This window comes from Ambystoma mexicanum, chromosome 12, assembly GCF_040938575.1.
Source record: "Ambystoma mexicanum isolate Mex_15411 chromosome 12, UKY_AmexF1_1, whole genome shotgun sequence".
NCBI lineage: Eukaryota > Metazoa > Chordata > Amphibia > Caudata > Ambystomatidae > Ambystoma > Ambystoma mexicanum.
The window spans coordinates 790,728,057-790,741,925 of NC_090936.1; the positions used below are offsets into that span (position 1 = coordinate 790,728,057).

The 13,869-nt window shown below is 41.3% G+C and overlaps 1 protein-coding gene across 3 annotated transcripts in view; it reads right to left on the reverse strand.

Moving 5' to 3' along the window:
• The window catches only part of PAWR (pro-apoptotic WT1 regulator), a 561,175-nt gene that overhangs the window by 492,712 nt on the left and 54,594 nt on the right, over window positions 1-13,869 (reverse strand). The gene's annotated exons all lie outside the window — the stretch shown is intronic.

Consider the following 13,869-nt stretch of genomic DNA (forward strand, 5'->3'; position numbering starts at 1 on the left):
TTTAAAAAGATAACTTGAAAAATGTGCATACCATAGTGTTCCTTAAATCTATAAATCCATATAAAACTATGTTAGGCAAAAAGTGTACAATTGTGGCATTATTTCTCCCCCGCCTCATCTTGACTGGGAGACTATTTATTTATTTATTTATTCAAATTTGTTGAGCGCACATCAGCCCAGAGGCATCGTGGCGCTTGTTACAGATACAAGAATGCATTTCAGCAAAAGGCATAAAAATGGTTTCTCAGAGACCAGATAGAAGATCTTTAAACCATAATGGGGCATATAATAAATAACAAAAGGTTATTCTAGTTTGCCTCGCACAAGCAAGCTTGATTTGTATTAGCAGTTCTTTATCCAGAGATAGCTGCTCTTTTCATGTTGGCCTAGTGACTGCTTCAGAGTGCAATACTTTCAAGAACTGACAGCACAGTTTAAAAAACAATAATGCAGATGCTGTGCGTTTTCTTAGTGTCTTATGAGATATTTAAAACGTTCTTAGCATATGGGACTGTGGACCGTCTCCTATCCGTGCAGTATCCAGGACCGACCCAGATTCGCTTCAAACCGAGGACGGGGCCGTCCTCCCTCAGGCAACGTTCCTCTGAGTGGTCTTGTAGCTGGTGTCAATTTATTCGGCAACATTACCTGAGGGGTCAGCCCCTAACTCGCTTTGCAGCTAAGCAGGGTCAGTCCAGGTTACTGAATGGATGAGAGTCCCAGATGCCTATTTCCAGTGTATGCACTACAGATAGCCCTGGGTATGTGTAGATTTATAGCTGTGTATAGCAGAAAATGTCAGGAAACAAAACGCTTCTTCAAACAGAGTGTGAGGTAGATCCCTTTCCTCAGCAGGCTCCTCCCTCTAGAACAGCCTTCCCTGCCCCCCTCAGACTTGAGCCAGACCATCTTAAGTTGTGGAAACTTCTCAGGACTTTCCTTTTCTGCTCTTCCTTCCCTCTCCCCCTGCCCCCCTTCCTCCTCTCCCCTGCCGACTCTGCCTCTGCGACTGGGGTCAGGACCCTTCAGAGTCATACAGGGACCAGACCACTCCCACCCAGCCCCCAGCATCCCTTGCCCTCGGGCTGCCCTTCCCGGACTAGCCCAACCTGTCCACTGCACTCATCCCCTTCCCCCACCCCACCCCCCGACTTCCACTGGCACTTGCCCGCCCCCCCACCCTTTGGGCCCCCCACTCCTACACTTCTCGCTCTACCCAAACCTCACTGCACTTACCACCTTGTCATGCACTTGCACGGTAGAATGGTCACAAGGCCAATATAACCGTTATTCTTTGGGTTGTTCTACTTTTGTGATTCCCATGTCCCCCCCCCACACGCCCAACTAGTCTTGTGTGGCACCTGGAGACTTGTGTATAGGCACCATACAAAATGTCCAATAAATAAATAGCCGAGGGTATAGAAAAATTTTTGAGCCTCATGTTACAGTTCACCCCTCCCCCCACCCCTCCCCAACTCCCAAATTTCACTTGGTGTTTTCGTGCCTACCCCTCCATCTCTACCCGGAAGGCATTTGCAGGTTTGACCTTCACATGGCTTTTTTCTGCATTTCCTTTTCTGATACCCTTGGGTAGAACATGGCTATCTCTCGCATCGAGGAAAAAATAAAGATGGCAGCTGTTTCTTTTATAAAAACCTGGTTTCTTGGCAATTTACCCGAAATATAGCTATATTTTGGAGAAGGGGGGCACCCCTTTCCTGTCAAATATTTTAAAAAGTTCTGGACGGAATAACTCCAAACCACAAAAGGATTGAGAGTCAATGCTTCATGACCAAGTTGTTTCTGACCCAATCTGGCAAAAAGAAACTTTACTTTTTTTGTCTATCGGAAACTAAATAGGGACTAGGCCGAAACTGTGTTTTTTTTGTTTTCTAATTAACTTTTTTATTTTTCAAATAATCTTTCAGAAACCTTTCAGTCGTGGGCAGAGGGGGTGTGACAAACTTTCTTTTGCAAAATGTCAGCCAAATCCACCGCACAAGTCAAAATTTAGCAATACATTTTTGGGATTTCCTATGTAACTCTGTTTTACCTTATCGCCCTATAATATGGTACACAATTTACACACTCGCCACAAGCCATTGACTAATGATATTTTACTCTTGGCGAATATATATTATATAGAAATATATACATATATAAAACACACGTTGATTCAGAAGAAAACGAGTAAATACCTTAATTAGGCTAACAGTATTTTTTTTGATATATATATATATATATATATATATATATATATATATATATATATATATATATATATAGTATCTCAAGGAAAGAGAGGAAAACTGCCAGAAAACTGGACAGTCAAACCTGCACTCCAAGTCAAGGGCATGAACAGCAAGGTCCACAACGTACAGGAAAAAGAAATGAGCCAGAAACTTGAATTGATTAACTCACAAGTTTATTTAAAGATACACGAAGTGCATCATGTTTGAAAAAAACACCAAAAACCCCACAACAAGGCAGGACATCAGGAGAGCAGTCCTGTATGCAAAAAAATTACTTTGTTAGCCTATTTAAGGTATTCACTCGTTATATATCTTTTTTTGTAAAAAAACATTTCCGGGAAAGAACATTAGTAAGAGTTTAGGTGATCAAATTTAACGCAACAAAACCCCTGACATTTAGCATTCCAATTTCAAACAAGTCCACATTAACTATGCAGCCCCTGTTGCGCAGTGTATCACCAGAACGACGACACCACTGGTGACACCAACAACACCTCAACTCCCCTAATTAATTTTTTTAACTAAATGCCAAGGGTTTTGTTATACTAGAATGGCTTCAGAGCCCACTAGCCAGGGCCTTTGGCCATGGCCACTGTACATGTTGTACCAATAGGTTTCTTTCGTGCCCACTAGCCATGGCCTTCAGCTGATGGCCAATGGCGATTTCCTTGATAATGGTGAAAAACTGGCAAAAGAATTGCTGCAGCAATCCCTAGTTATTCCTTCCCCCCACCAAAACCCAATTATCTGGAGAAAAAAAATGCTTGAAAATTTAAAAAATACAAAAAATAATATTTAAAAAAAGTTCCCCAGCCTCATAGGCACTCACCATGGCAACCTCTTTTTTGTCCCCCTGCCCCACTCTCCTCAATTGCTTTTTGATTTCCTAACCCTCTCCCACTACCCCCACGCCCCATCACTCTTCGATGCAGATTCTATTCTAGGCGCGTCTTGCGGCGTTGCCACAGTAATCTTACGGGAGTCCCTGGTATTCCCCTGATAAGCAAAAATATGCAACCCGGAACTCGGTGCCACAGACCACCCCACAACTCCCCAACCTCACATGGTGTCCTTTTTGTACCCCCCCCTGCTTGTTTGATGTGCTTTCATCCTTTTTCCTCCACCAAATATCTTTTTGAGCACTTTTCCTTTCACAACTACTATCACAGCAATTATCGCTCACCTCAAGCACAAAAAAACAGAACAAAAAAATCCACGACTTTTCTTTCCAGAAAAGCCTCGGCTGCAAAGCACCATGGAGATAGATAACAGTTTTTAAGAGCACGGGGGACCCCCTTTCTCGTCAAATATTTCAAAAACTACTGGACAGATTTATCCCAAACCAGTCAAGGAAATTAAACTAACGCTCTGTGACCAAGTTGTTTCTTATTTGGTCCTATTCCATCCAGTGTTTTATGTGCTACGCCTGTTCACAAATTGCACCTTTTCTCTATGGGAAAATAAATGGGAGTAGGCCAAAAACAGGGTTTTGCTTTCTAAATGACTCATTTTTTAACAAATCTTTGTCAAAATTACCAGTTAGGGGAGGGTTGTGATTTTTTGGGAAAAGTCATACAAACCCATCCAGCGAATCAAAAGTTTTTTAGCAATATCATTTTGATAACCTGTACAACCGCCGCCCCATAATCTATATAGCTCACATCCAGGTTTTTCCACTGCATTGTATTTTAAAGCCAAACAACATACAATATGGTTATTCATGATGTACAAAAGAACGTTTGAAATTGTACAAAAGAGCAAAAAAAGACCTGAAAATAAGCTTGTGACATTGGGTCGGCTCTTTACACTGTAGGACCACTTACAAACAAATAGCCTACATAAAAGGAAAGAGAAAGCAATATCCTAAACAATATTACCAGAATCTGCGAGGAGAATTTCTTTTTCACAGAAGACAGCACAGTACTAAATAGCGAGATGAGAGGATTCGTCAAGGATCACTGTATAGTGTGGTGGTAAAGCTATAATATGAGCCTTAACACTACACAACGATGAATTTGGCTTCCCAATTTCCCCCTACTGTTGCAATTTTTACTACCCTCTTCAGGATGCAGAGCTCTAAAATGTTCCATGCTGATACAAAGTTCATTTTTATAACTCGTGCAATCTAGTGCAGTGTGTTGCTTTGTAACACAGCAGGTGTTGCTAACGCAAATAAAACATACAACATGTGAGTTTATCAACCTTTGTTATAGAAAAGGCAGAGTCTGCCGTGCCAGAATGTGGTACCGTGTTCTGCCATTTAAAGCAAGAGCTCTGCAATAAGTGTTTAAACCACTGAGCTATCCTCTAAATTAAAGCAGCACTCATATATATGCATTTTCAAGTTGGTTGGGCAAGTGATAAATGTATTGTCCACAACAGCATGGAAGTGCTACAGGAGTTGTACTATAGTAAATGCACAAGTAATATGCACTACCGTGAACATAGGCAGCATTGCATGTTTAATTGATCTGAATGGAATGCACTTGTCAACAGCTAGGGAGCAGGTGTATAGCATCACCATGCACTAAAACATTTCGTCAAAGGATCCTTTGCATTAGGCAGCCATGGCGCCCACATCCCCCCCCACTCTCCCTGCATCCATGGTGGGGACCTGGGCATATGCCCATTTTGCCCTACCATAGAGACGTCTCTGGGTGTGCCCAGTAGTACTAAGGGATCATAGAGGTCACTGGTGTCCAGTATGCAAAATTGCACTGGGTATCCTAATAAAAAGAGGACACGTTGGTGCCACAGGATTGCCTCCCGCAGTAACTGCGTATGGCCTTTATTGCGGTTTCAGTTGGCAAATTGGAGTTTAGGATTCCAGGCCATGACCACAAAGACTGCGGCCGTTTTAAAATTAAGTTATGCATCTGTAAGGTAACCCCTTCTTGCCCGAGGCCTATATGCAGGTGCACAGTGTACACATTTGCACACGACTTGGCAGTTTGCTGGGAGGATCAGACAGGATGTCCTATTCTACTCACCACTCTCCAAATCCTGAAAACCACTTCAAACTTGGACACATCTCCAAGATATGCTTCACTTGAAATGACTACTCCCGAGCACTGCAGAGCTGGATGATCTTGTGTCACACCTTTGCTTTTGCATGTAGTCACCTCCCATTTACATTCTTCTCCAACACCACGCAGCCCCTCCTTCTCTCCATCACCCACCTGTGCTATTTCACAGATCAGCGAGACTCCCTCTCTCAGCCCGGATGATTCATCGGTAGGACACGAACATTTTCCAGACTGTTACGTCAACTTTGTTCTTTGTATTTGTGAAAACAGCATTCTGTAGACCAGATCAATCGGCCTGCGCTTTGCTAACCAAAAACCTTTCAAAGCCAAATGTAAAAACGTCTTACGATAATGCGCACACAATGCGCATCGAGCATGCTTTTTTATCCCAACTCCAGAGACCAAGAGAAAGCCTACAGCCAGTGGAACAACCATACAAAAAGTTGACGGAGTTGATAGGAAAAGCATTAGGAATGTTTAACTGACCCATCTAAAAGTAAACCAACATACGGTTATCAGATATTGAACTTCTGAATATCTCAGTGCCTCTTGTAAAAACAAAACAAAAATAAAGGTATACACAGAAGATAGTATTGGACCAACAGTGGAAGACCCACCATCCCCACTACCCCGTATTTTAGTTATATAGCATGCTACCATATAACACCATCTTACTCTGATCCCCTCATTTTAGCTGTAATCTTTTTGTACGCAAGTTTGCAGATTGCAACCAATGGACTCCTCTAGATCGCCAATGCTACCCGTCATCTGTGGAGTATGGAAGTTACCTGTGGAGTCTGGAAGGGTTCAATCAATACATGGAGCCACTGGAAGCCCTCCTAGCCACACACAACATCCACCAATATGCTGACGACATGCAGCTATACCTCAACCTGCCTCTCGCTGATCCAGTCGTGGATGTCCTGTGCATACTTGAAGCTTAACCACTCCAAGACCGAATTCCTACTCCTCACGAACAAAACCGAACACTCAGACATACAGACCTGGCTACCAACCATGAACTCTGAGTGCTTCACACATGAGCTCACCTCCCTCCTGCACCACGTCCCTCGGGTTCCACATCGACAAAAACCTCTCCTTCACATGAGAGCTTTAGGTGAGCAATTTATCTCAGATATTTTGCACGATGGAAATATGATTCATAGACTATATACACAATGTATAGACAACACTTTAATGTGTGTAACATCACCACAAATATCAGCAAGGCACTACTAAGTAAAGGTTTGTGTGTGCACAACCCACCATGCTCCAGTTACATTTTAGCACTTGCAACATTGTCACTACCATTACTCCAAAAGGTTCTGTTACAGTTACCACTATATATTGGATATTAGCCATTTTCTGGGCACCAACCTACATGAAGGGTACTGCATCATTTACTGGATAATCAATGAAGATTTACATGGCCGTGAAATAATTTCATGACAAAAGAATGTTATGTCCATATGTTTGTCTCCTCTCCATTCTCCTCGAATCCCGTTATTGGTATGCATCATTGAACTTTTATTGTACTTTTTCTCACAACTTATTTTTGTTTAAAAATGTATTGTAAATGACCGTATGGTAATTACGCTAAATGACATTGTTGTACAAACAGCCTTGAAAAAGACGGAAAGTCGAAAAACGCGTTTGCTATTCAACACATGTTGAATTGGGAGTGAATAAACTCACAGATCAAAAATAACACGCACTTGAACATTTTATAACTGCAATTTTGTACATCATTTGTGGCTATCATTGGATATATGACACCCTTTTTCAAGAGTGTGCAATTAGTACCTTAAATTTTACGCTAAGTGCGAAGAGCTAGTAGCACACTACATTTGCTCTATGGCCTAGGGTTTGCCACAGACTACTAGCCACATGGCTGGCCAGATCTCTTTGAAATGTGCATCTCAGCACAACTGGACACTGAATACCCCACATTCCCTTAACACCGTTATGTATCTGTATTGCTGTATAATTAAAGTGCTCCGTTGCTTCTTGAAGGTTCGCGCTCAAATACTATACTAATAATGCTGTATTGTCCTCATATTATTACAAAAAGTTTGAAAATAAAATCTTTAAAGTAAAAAGTCTTGCCTCCTCAAATTTTACAAATAAAGACAGCACACCATTTCTTACTTTCCAGGAGCCAATCATATCTAGCCTGAAACTAGGGGCGAATGCACATTTTGAGCCCCGGTTACAGAGAAGCAGCTGAGCCGAGAGCTTCGTTCCCTGAAGTCTCCTAAATGTAGGGCTAACACACATACATAAGGGCAAGGCATAAATTAGTTTTCAAAAATTGATGTGTTTCCCCAATTAAAATTGCGTTGATTAGCAAACAGACGTTTTTGGTTAGCAATGTTTTACAATATGTTCAATATCACCAGAGGTTATTTGCACCCAAGACAAAAAATTAGCAACAAAACAGCATTTTGTGTACCTCTGCAGTAAGACATTAGTGAGATGACCGACTGTGAAATGCAAAGGTTACCTGCATAAATGAAGACAAATAAATAGATATGACCAAAAAAAAAGCTTTCAGTGAAAGGCTCTGTAAAGCTGGGTGGTGTCATTGAAGTTCATAAATCCAAACGTTAACGAGCCTAAAGTAAAGTCAGAGCTGGAGACCAATCATGTAGTTTAGTGTTGCAGCAGGCAGGGTAATTGCCAACTTTAGGTAGTGAAGATACCCCTTGTCTGTCACGGATATGAACTGTTTTAAATATAGCGTTAAATACCACTTTCAAGAGAGGGCTGGTAACAACCCTCCGGCAAGTGCCAGGTCGGCCAAGGTGCAACCCCCCCATGACGTTTATCGTTATTAGCACTCCGACCCACCATCTGTGGTGCCAATACTTTTTTGTTTGTTTTTAAGAGGACCAGATTTTGCACAATTCATGCTTCCCTTAAAAAGAAATTAGACATATTTCTGCAATTGGAAAACCTAGGACCCGGCAGTGGACCAGGAGGTATGCAGGTGAGTGGGCAGGAGGACCCAGGTGGGGCAGCACGTGTGGGATCTGGGGGGGGGTTTGAGGTAAGACTCCAGTGGAGACACGACTTGGGGCACTGCCTCCAAGTTGAAGTCTGGGTAGAAGTGCAGCAGGCACTGAAATACGGGCTGCGACTTGCGGATTCCACTTGCATTCCCGCCTCCAGATTGTCCGGGCCCATTACTCAAAGTGCTGCTCAGCATCACCAATGACTCCCTCGCAGAAGGATCATTCCCGGACACTCAAGACTGGTCTCATACAGCCTCTTTTGAAAAACGAATCCTAGATCCAGATGACCTGGCCAACAACAGGCTCATTTCGAACCTCCTGTTTATTGGCTAAATCGTCAAAAATATTGGCAGAAATCATGGAAAAAGTATTTGCTACACAACTACTCACCAGAATCTAACAACTCCACTTCCTAAACGAGTATCAGGCAGGGTTCCGCCCAATGCGGAGCATTGAGACAGCCACCACCCAGGTGGTGGATGATGCTCTCCAAATCATGGATATGGGCGACGATGGCCGCCACGTCCTCTCGGCTTCATTCCAAAGCCGACTACTGCATCCTTCTCTCCCTTCTTGCTGACAGGATGGGATTCTCTGGCACTGTCCTGAATTGGTTTACCTCGTACCTGTCAGGCTGTCCAGATGAACCCGTTGAGTTCTAACCGACTCCAGGTCCCCTGCAGATCCACCCCCCCTAGGTTTCATCCTCTCAGCAATCCTTTTTAACCTTTCCATGGAAAATCTGAGCACTCTCCTCAAAGATCCCAATATAGCGATCCATCAACACGTAGCCGATACGGAGAGTAAATAGCGCACAGGACATCATTCGTCTCCGCGATTAGTCATCATCCAGTCCTAGATGTCGACTGCCTACCTCAAACTAGACCCAACCTAAACTGAAATCGCCCTCATCGGTCCACCTGTTAAAAAAACAGGTTGTCCAGAACTGGCTAAACGATATGCGCATTGAAGGATTTGATTCACAACTCTCAGATGCAGCAAAATCCTTAGGCTTCACCATTGACAGCAATCTGTCCTTCAGAAACACAACAAGGCCCAAATAGCATGGCTTAGAATCTCTGCTCTTTAAACAATCAAACCATTCTTCCCCCCCACAGGGATTATGGACCACAGTACAGGCCCTTGCGGTCTTGCTCATTGATGGGGGAAATGCTCTCCTGACAGGGCTCGCAGCTGCTCACTTGGCTCTCCTAAAAGCAGTCCACCATGCTGCAACACGTCCTATTATAGTGGCACAGTAATTTTACAAAATTACCCCCATCTGACGTGAACTACATTGACTTCCACACCAAGCCAATATACTGTTCAAGACTGCACATATCGTCTACAAAACGATCACAAGTAGCACACCTGCATACCTGGTGGCTAAGCTCTATATATCTTGTGGCACATGCTTCTCACGCAGCAAATCGACCAACCGGCTTGAATCCGCAAAGAGAGGACCCGCAAACAAGCCTATTGTCGTGCACCAAACCTCTGGAACTCTATCCCGGTGTCAGCTCAGAATGTCTCCACAATTCTCCAATTTCCTAAATCTAGCAAAACATGGCTCTTTCAACAAACACCTGACCAAGGAGTAATTCCAATGGACACACATACGGATGCAGAGACCTCCAGTACTGCGCTATTGTTAAAAGATGCCAGCCCAAACGCCAGCTACCCACACTCTGTAGAGGGCTCTGCTACTCTCGACCTAGGTGTGCACTTTAACAATTGTCCAGCTCTCTACCCCAGGTGCTAACATATAATGCAATCATAATCTTGGAGCAAAGCTAACTCTGGAGATGAACAGCGTAAGGTGTGGCATTAAGTCTGTAGATGTACAGTCCGGATGGAACCATCGATTGCTATTTTGCATAAGAATCTAGCGAGCGTTGTGTAGTCATTATATAAGAGGAAAGAAAGTAAAAGACTAAGCAGAGTGGATGGAGAAGCAGGCTTAGAACTGGGGACACTAGGTAGAACTTTGCAGTTTGCGGACATCTCACTTTCAGGGGTAACTGGTATAAATCAACAGGGTGATCAGAAGGTATGTCAAGACGTTTGGGATCAGCTCATGGGTTGGGCACCATTTGCCTAGGTTTATTCAACCAACAGGTACAGACATAGTTTCCAGCAAAAGCATTTGGCCGTGAGATCATGCACATTTTCCAAAGTGTTCTCTGGTCAATATGGTGCCCCTCCCCCTACAAAATAAAATATAATTCACGTTTCTGGTTTTCAGTGTTTGTTTTGTCAACATCAGTGATGTTTTTCCAGCGGTTTCACAAAGTAAAAAAAATTTGTCTCTCAGTGTTTATACATTTTTTCAGTAAAATAATGTCGGTTTATTAATATACATGCAGCTTATTTGCTTTTTATATGCAACATTAAAACAGTGTTTATCAATATATAAAATACATAAATAAAATACATATATACACACATATGAACATTAAAATTACAATTGAATAGCATTACAGTAAAAAGCCAATAATCAGTTAAATTAAAATGTCAGTTCAGAAACACTCAATTCATAATACTACTACATATATTTCAAATATCTACACATTTAAAGATTTGAACATAAAATAGATCAAATTCTGATCATTACCATCCATAAACATTTGCCATAGCAGAGAAGGTTCCTTGCAGATAAAACAGTTGTCATAAGATTTCAGTGTTCGATTTCGGATAGGGATAAGGCTCACATATTGTAAGGATGTGTTATAATGATTCAATTGTGTTTTCTCCACACATCCGACAATACCGCTAAGTGCGTGCTATACCTTTTCCCACGCCTTCACCGTCTAAGGCCTTACATTCATTAAACTTTAGGAGAATATATTATTTTCTACCCACGACTCTGGAAAAGCCATGATGTATTTGGGAGGGCTGTTGCGAGAATGTATATACCTCAAAGAAAGGTCCACTGTTAGTCTTGCTTGATAATTGTACCACATTAATTTCTCATCAAATGATGTGATTTTCTTTTCAAAGCAATGTTTTAGCTGCATTATGTTAATCGCAGACATAGCAAGGTCACATCCTCCCTTCCATTTTTTAAATATGGTAAAGATTTTTCCCCATACTCCAGTCTGTACATAATTGTCTAAACGCAGAAAGGCTCTAACATAGTCAACCATGATTGTACTATTATTCAGAGAGTACACAGAGAACATGGAAGACCCATTTACTAGAATTGAGGCCATACAGGTTATTTCAAACTCAAGATAAAAGAATTCCACAGGTACAGATTGTGGCATACGAAAGAACCTACTCAGCATTTTAGCTTCAAATGTTTTAAGCTCTAGCAGGAAACCAAGCCCCATACGTCTATTCCATAAGTAAGCACAGGTGCTATTTTCATTGAATACAAGAGTAAAACTGTCTTCCCTGAGAATTCACCATTCCTTCCAATGAACAAGCTTACAGCCCCAACCATACTCCAGCATTTCAATTTCGTTTTCTCCCAAAGCAATTTCTTTTTTGTTTTTAATTTGGTTGGTTCAAATAATGAACCTTTCAAATCTTTACATGTTAATTATTTTTCCATTATTTACATATTGCAAAATACAATCATTTTAAATGAGAATAAAACATTAGAAAGGACATTGAAATTAAAAACCACAACAGATGACATTCAGACATTACATTAATTACACAAACAGCAACGTTTGTTCCATTTGTCATAAGCATACAAGTCGTTTATGCACTCTCAAATGCTTCCTGTATTGTCTTATTTAGGTTTCACCCTCTATCGGTATGCTTGGTTTCACCCTCTATCAGTATGCTTATCAGAGTTCCTATCTCATCAAACAAAGATTGAATCAAGATATTGTACAATTGCAATTTTTACTGCTAATTTAGTATTAGTAAATAGCCATTGCCAAGCTTGAAATGGATCAATTGGATTGAGTAAGGCAGTCAGTTTCCCAATATACTGTTGACGCCTATCAGATAATTTAGGCCAAGATATCAAGCAAAGTTGGAGAGTTTCTTTGTGTGAAACATTGCCACAAAATCAACAGTCATTTTGTTCTTTTGGGATTTGTTTCCGGCTAGCTAGCACATCTTGAGTATGCCATAGATTTAGCCTAAAATGCAGGTATTGTTTGCATATGTAAGGCGACTGACTTCTGTAGATAATCAGCCAACATCCCACATTTTTTGTGTCCAAATAGTTTAATATCAAAATCCTTTTAAGCAGTGCAGCTGTCTTGAGTAATGATCCAATCGTGTTGTGACAATTTAATTTTAGCTCAGGCAGGATTTTGAAATAGTGTTTCGAGGGAGATTGTGGCATCTGCTAAGATGTTCATAGTACTTTGATACCACGCTGTTGGTAAGGCTTCCTTCGCTGATAGTAAATGTTGGGCCACTGCTCCCAATATATTTGAGGACATCAATCCCAACAGACACTTTCTAAGCATCAAGCACATTTTCCACAACACTTGCGAATATAAAGAAACCAGACCTAATTCAAATCAAATTAATGGCAGAGGAGTGCTATTTCGGAAGTTGTAATATCTGATTCCAGAATCTGGATTCCAACATATCCCAATATTTTTGGGAGAAAAGCTTGTGAGCCATATATTAACACTGGTATTACTTTTTGTTGATAGAATATGACAATATGTTATAGGAGTACTTTGCGTATTTATGAGACAGCACTTTTGCTTGACATATCAGAGACTGTAATTTGGATTTTAAGTCTAGATCATGCTCATCATCTCTCTGTGTACCTGTTATGCTGACACCTAGATACCTACTACTAGGTACTCTTTCAAGGATCGCATTCTCTAGCTTCCACTGATAAGTGCACACCCTGGATCTTATGTTGTTTTTACATACTAGGATTTGTGTTTTGTCTGTGTTTATTACAAGATTGTTCATTTGAACATACCTATTTAATAGGTTCTGTAAACCAACCGTAGTTTGAGACAATAGAACCAAATCATCTGCATTTAGCAGATAGCTTATTCGCTGCAGACCCAATTTTGGGTCATCACTCATTGCCTCTGAAAACACACTTCCCATGTCCACGATAAACATGTAACAACGTGGAAGCTAAAATGCATCCCTGCTTGAGTCCCCTCTGTGTCGAGATACTAGCTGAGAGGAACCCATCAAGAGTTAGCCTAATTTGCATGGTAGTATTCGTATGAAGATGAATAATCAATGCGAAAAGAGATGGAGGGCATTTATAATTACTTAGTTTCTTATAGAGTAGTACCTGGTCAGTCGAGTCAAACGCAACCCTAAAATCAACAAATGCCATATATAAAGGTTGGTTCCGGGAAGCATACTTAGATTTTAACATATTAAGTGTGATGATGTTTGGTATCGTACCCAATCCAGCCATGAAACCAGCTTGAAAAGGATCTCTTAATTGCATATTCGTGGTCCATTGATGAATCTGTTTTAACATGATCCGAGAAAATATTTTCCCGGGCGCATCTAATAATGCGATTGGCATATAGCTGTTTGGTAATTGCTGGTCTCCCTTTTTATAAAATGGGAACAATTAATGAATGTTTCCATGTCAGAGGAATTGTTTGTAAGTGGTTTAGTATG